A 6,520-nucleotide genomic window follows, 5' to 3' on the forward strand; every position below is an offset into this window, starting at 1 on the left:
TGTTACTTCTTAATATGGTCAAGACCAGAGTCAATGAAGAGCATGATAGATAATGCATGTAAGCCCCACCTTGTTTGAGGAGGTGTATTTAAGTAAAACCAAACCAAAGATGCTTCAGTTGTTGTTGTTGTTGGTACTGTGGTTCCACCGTAGGCAACTCGGCTTTATTGTATAATAAAGTCTATTCTTCTGAAATCAAAACCCCAAAGATGCTGAGTGATTTTTCACAAAATTGGCATGAAAAACTACTACAATTGGCGCCCGAACAGGGACTTGAAGAGAGCAGAGTCGTTACATCGCGGGCTGACTGGGAAAGCAAACACAAACACGGTGGCCACCATTAAGAGGTAAGCATATTTTGCTTATAAGCGTTTGTGTTACTTGCCAGTTTGCCTGTGGTGGTAAGAACGCTCAGAAAGCTCTTCTAAACCAAAAAGGACAAAAAAGAATAAAGGGTTTTGATTCCAGAAGACATAATTGCATGCAATGATCTGTTTTTATTTACTGGTAAGGGTGTAGGTGCAATAGCAGTAAATAATGGCGGATAAAGTTTAAGAAGTAATAATAGTATAATTAAGGAGAAGCTACAGGATAATAATTTGAGGACTGCATAGGCAAAGAAATATTTATTTATTTACTTTGCGGATACCGCTCTGTAGGAAATTTATAGTAGCCTATGAAGCTACAGGATAATAATTTGAGGACTGCATAGGCAAAGAAATATTTATTTATTTACTTTGCGGATACCGCTCTGTAGGAAATTTATAGTAGCCTACTGAAGCTACAGGATAATAATTTGAGGACTGCATAGGCAAAGAAATATTTATTTATTTACTTTATGGATACCGCTCTGTAGGAAATTTATAGTAGCCTACGAAGCTACAGGATAATAATTTGAGGACTGCATAGGCAAAGAAATATTTATTTATTTACTTTGCGGATACCGCTCTGTAGGAATTAATTAATAAATATAAATAAGCAAAGAAAATAGGACTAATAATTGCGCAATTTAGTTTTTTGCAGCTCGGTGTTTATAAAGGCCTTGTGTCTGTAATAAGTGTCAAATGTATGTGCGTGTAAGAATAATTGTGGTTCAAGAGAGTTCAGACTGAACGTATACGAGAGAGTATGACTGAATAAAAATATAAGTCCGGTAGAAAAATCGGAATGTGTGATAGTCAATGACCATAAAAAGAACACTGTGTGGATATAATATGAGCACAATAAATGAATAAGAGACAAAGATGAATGAAGTAAAGTTGTTCAATAAAGACAGTTTGTCATTTATATGTTGAATGAATGTTGGAAATGAAAGCTGTCTCATAAAACTGTGGAAGGAAAGTTCCATAGAAAACACATAGAAAACTAAAATCTGACATAATGTAACATGTGTAACCAGTAGAGGGAGTCATTGCTGCGTGAATAGAAAATTAACTCTCAGCTGTAAGTTTTTTTTAGAACTAGCAGTTGGCAGCTGACCATAAAAATATTTTCTGAACTAGACAGTCACAAAAGACAAGTGAACTTTATATAGAAGTCCAAAGAGATATCTGTGCTTAAAGTTTAACATTTAAAGCACAGGAATAAACAACAATAAAAAAAATAAATTTAAATACAAAAAGTTAAACAATGATAAAGAAATTAAAAATAGTTTGATAACTCAAAAACAAAAATAAGAGAATAAGAATTAAAGCTTTATGTCCAGAGTATTGCATTTAACTGGTCAACTAAGTAATTGGAATTTAAACAAAGGTTGTAGTTAAGATAAGTGTTGTTATATTACATAAGGTAAAACTCCAGTGGAAAGAGTAAAATCTAGAAGTCCACTGTGTAACATCTCAAAGAAATGAGAAAGCAAAATAAATAAATAATAAAGTGACGTGAATGAACTTTGTGTATTAAAAAGTAAAGGTGAAAGAAATTGGGAAAATTGTTTCAAAATATTGCCGTTGAAGATTAGTGTAGAAAGAAATACATTTAAAAAATAAAAGATTAATTTATTCTCTAAATGTATTGATTTATCTAAATTAATGCTGCTAAAATAAGTTTTCATTTTTATATACTAAGTAAAAATGAAGAAAGAGCCAGTGAAAAAATAAAAACTAAGGACTAGATGAAGACTGATCCTAAAGGTAAATTGACAAACATATAGGAAATGTATTCATGTATGGAGTATAATAATTCATATATTAGAAGAAGATAAGGAAAATGATTTAGAAAGACATTTAGATTAAAATGTAAAAAAATAAATAAAAAGATAAGAGTAAAAACTAAAAACAGGAAAAATATAAAGTAGTAAGAGATATATCCAGAAAGTTTAAAATTCACTGAGAAATATGAGGCAGGCCAGAAAAGCTGAGGCATGCAGAGGAGGGTAAAAATGACAGGACCCTTTTTAAAAATACCTCCCTATGTGACCCCAAGGTCAGCTCCCAAAGGTCAGCTCCCAAAGGTCAGCTCCCAAAGGTCAGCTCCAAATACTTTAGATAGAATGTGGATGTCATTTCACGTAGTGTGGCCAGTAGGTATCAAAGCCACAGAAAATGGGAAAGGGAGATTAGAAAGAAGGATTTTGAAATTGGAATATGTAAAGTAAATCATAAATGTGAAAATTTCACATTCATGTGTCTGTTTTATGTTCTGTCTAGTCCAATATGAGAGAATAACATTTTTAACAATATTAAATTAAACTATAATGTCCTGATATATACATTTAAAAACCAATGATTATATGTTTTATTTTTGATGTGTTTAAATATGTCTGGAGAACAATGTACATGTGTGTGCAACTTTATTGGTGTAAACTTGATCAACCAACAAAAATAAGACAGATAGTGTTTATTATTTTTGCTAGGGAAGTCTGACTGGAGAGATTTAGTGAGACCTGATAGTGAACAGAGAGGTTAAACCCGGTGTCTCTCATAATGTCTCTAGTCAAACACAGGGGGCCCCCAAATTTAGAAAACAGAGATAGCTTTTGAAATTAGATATTTTTCTTTTATTTCTTGTTTTGTATATACAGTGTAGGCATTGGTTGATCATGGGTACACTGAAAGTTGTCACTGAGACTAGAATTAAAGAAAATAAATTTAAGAATGATTTAGATCATTTCATGTTCTCTACATTTCAAATTTACTCAGAGAAGTTTTTTCTTGGGTTTGTTCTATGACCAGTCATGCCAGATAGAATTGAAATAAGTCCCAATATGTGGTATATTTGATTGAAAAAATATTGACAATGCTAAGGAAAAATTGGAGATTGGTATTAGGTGAAACCCATAGAGAAACATTAAGATTAAATTGAATATCATGAATAATTTGATGTTAATGTGTCTATTCTGTGTGAAATTGATGCTAACTATGTTTTACTCTCTCTGTTGTCAGCATTGTAAAAGTCATTTCAATAACTCATTCTGGAACCAGTCTCTCACCATTGCAGATTGCTGAGCCAGATGATTTATTGAAGAAGCTTATGTTACAGGAGACAGTCCGGAGAAAAGGAAAAAGACTGAGAAATACAGTATGTGGGCGGTTATATAATTGGCCCTCCTACTATCATGAATGCTGGTAATCATTACTGAATTGACATTTCAATTGTGGATTCAAATTTCTCTTGATAAGTTGATTTCAGTCATATATGACTAAGTGGATGTTTGATTCTCCAAATGCCATCCATGGGTGCAATATCCATGTCTAAATTGTTCTGAGGGTCTAAATTTAAATCCAGCATCTAATTGCGAATTTGTTAATGTGAACGTTAAACATTAAAACTTAATGGCAAAGTAAGAGTAACATATTGGATTGTTTACTCCCCTAAATTGTCCAAAGACTACCCTCACTTTAAAGAAAAAGATTAATCAGTGCTGCAAGGACTTAATTAAGTGTCTATTTCTAGTAAGCTAGTTTTATTTTGAGTTAATCCATGAAAATAAAATTTTAGAGGTATACAGTTTATGCACAGTGACATCTGTCTCTACTATGTAGCTGAATAATTGATCATAAAATGCTGATAAGTATAAGAGGATAATAATTGAAAAATCATATTATTAAATGATGATAACATTAGGATATATAAAATGAGACTTGTAAGAAATTCAAAGGACAGAATATATTTTACTGATCAATTATTGCAAAATACAAGATATTTGTCTGAACTTCCATTGTGCCACTTTACTATTTTATTTCGTTTAAAATCTTTAATTTCTTTTTTGTTAAAAGGTGATTTACGTTGGTTTATTTGACATAATGAAAATTCCTTCTCCTGAGAAAGAGTAAGAAAAGGGAGAAAGTAATCATCCATCCATCCATCCATCCATCGTCAACCGCTTATCCTGTGTACAAGGTCGCGGGGGAAAGTAATCATAAGAAAGTTTATTGATTTAAAACGAAAACTTGAATTTCTCAATGGTCTGAATACAAATGCGCATTAATTTTATTGCGCGAGGAGGGAAGGGATAAAAGAAGTAGAAATTCTAGAAGTTTTCTTGAAGATGTTTTACAGTGACAAAGGTTGAAAGCAGATAATATAATAAAGTATATTTGATTATATCATTTTATTAAATTACATTTATCACTATTCTCACTGTTGTAGGATTACATAAATGTGTTATTGTAATTTTCTAAAAAAAAAAGGAATAACTGTAACAACAGTGTGAAGGAGTGCAATCTCTCCCTCAAATTCTTTCCCTCTCGCTCTCAAGTTTAGGTTTTTAAGTGGGCTAAAACCATATCACTAAATTGTTTTGTTTTCTTTTGATTTGATTTTCTTTTATATGGAAAATGATGTGTTAGATACAGTAATATGAAGGAAAGGTTCAAACAGCTTTCCTCATCATGATTAAAGATTCGTTATTTTCAGAGGGCAATTTGAAGTGAAGTGGTCATACTAGAGATAAGAGATTTGGTTGAATGTACATCTGGAAGAATAAATGTAGGTTCTAAATCTACCTAGAAATTATTAAATTAAAGTGATGATTTAAATTAAGCATCTTAGAAGCTTGACAGAGGCGATCCTGTATTTTGATTTGTTCTGATGGATAGTCTTCACCAAGGGACAAGGTCTTTTATGACCGTTGCTAAATGAGAAAATATAACAACTTAAATGGAAATTAGTGAACAAAAAATGAGTTCAATTGTTGCATTTTACTTTTCATTTGGACAATTTCAATAGATTGTTGAACTTTGAATAATGCTTTGTGAATATAACCATGTTTTGGACTGTCTCAATGTTTGAGCAGTTGTAGATGGCTCCATTGGCTGTGATGGTTCTCAGGTGATGCTCCCTGAAGCAAGGGAAAATATCTGTTTGCTGATACCAGATTATTAAAGATTGGATAATAAGACTGAGCGGTACCGAGACCAGAGACAAGAGATGATGACCCAATGATGGGGAAAACTCTCCAGTGGCAAGAGGTGACGACCCAATGACGGGTAAAGACTCTCCAATTGCAAAATAAGAGCTGCCTAAGACAGGGCACCACCGCCCTGGAAACATGCCCAAGAAGGGTGAACTGGGTTTAAGGAAGTGGATGGATGCTATTAGGAAAGAAGCATCAATAGGGAGGTCTAGAAGAAACCTGCCAGAAGTTGTGAGTTCCACTCAACCCGACTGTGTCTTAATAACCGCTTTATTAAAATATTTTATCACAGCAATGAATAACAAGCATTCTATCACTGTGTTATCAGGGGATCACACCCTGTGTAGAAGACCAATTATAGATTGATTTTGGAGGTAAAGCTTTGAGAACCATTACATACAAAGAAGTGCCTACATTTTTAAAGAAGTATTAAGCAAACCTGGGACTGTTTGCATGATGAAGAATTACGATTGGAAAATTATTTTTTTTGTTTATGCTGTTATTGAACTCATGTACATTTGAATAATAATGAAGAATGGAAAAGAATATATGGTGGTGACTAAAAATGAACATGACCTGATTGCCAAAAGAAATGGGGTGCACAATTAACTAAAATTAATATAATATCTGGATAATAACATTGTGGAAGGAATAAGATTCTGTGTGATCCTTAGTAAAATAATTTTGGATTCAAGCAACAGTAAAGCAGATGACTTTGATTGATGTGAATGGCCCAATGCAATGGCAACCACCCTGAATGGACAGAAAGACCAACTTGGGAGGAAATTGATTCCTTCAATGAATATATAAGAAGATATGAAGAACCATGCCCTGGGTGTAAGTGCTGGTTAACCTCTCCCCAAAGGGTGATCCTCTACGATGCGCAAAGCATCTGGGTTGAAGACATCACTACAAGCAAGAACTCTTAAAATTAGGATGAATATTTTGTTTAATGAAATCTACATAACTGTGACAACCAAAAACAAGACCAAACCAGGAGCACGTACATGCTTAAATATGTTAATTTGTGACTATAGAAAGTCACAGAGGAGGGAATATGTAGTATATTTTTTATCAAGTTAATCAGGAGTAATCGATGAAAACATTGTTGATTTATACCACAGTTATGTCTGATGGGCAAACATGCAGTTTACTGTATGTAAA

Source organism: Xyrauchen texanus, chromosome 41 (genome assembly GCF_025860055.1).
Source record: "Xyrauchen texanus isolate HMW12.3.18 chromosome 41, RBS_HiC_50CHRs, whole genome shotgun sequence".
Taxonomy (NCBI): Eukaryota; Metazoa; Chordata; class Actinopteri; order Cypriniformes; family Catostomidae; genus Xyrauchen; species Xyrauchen texanus.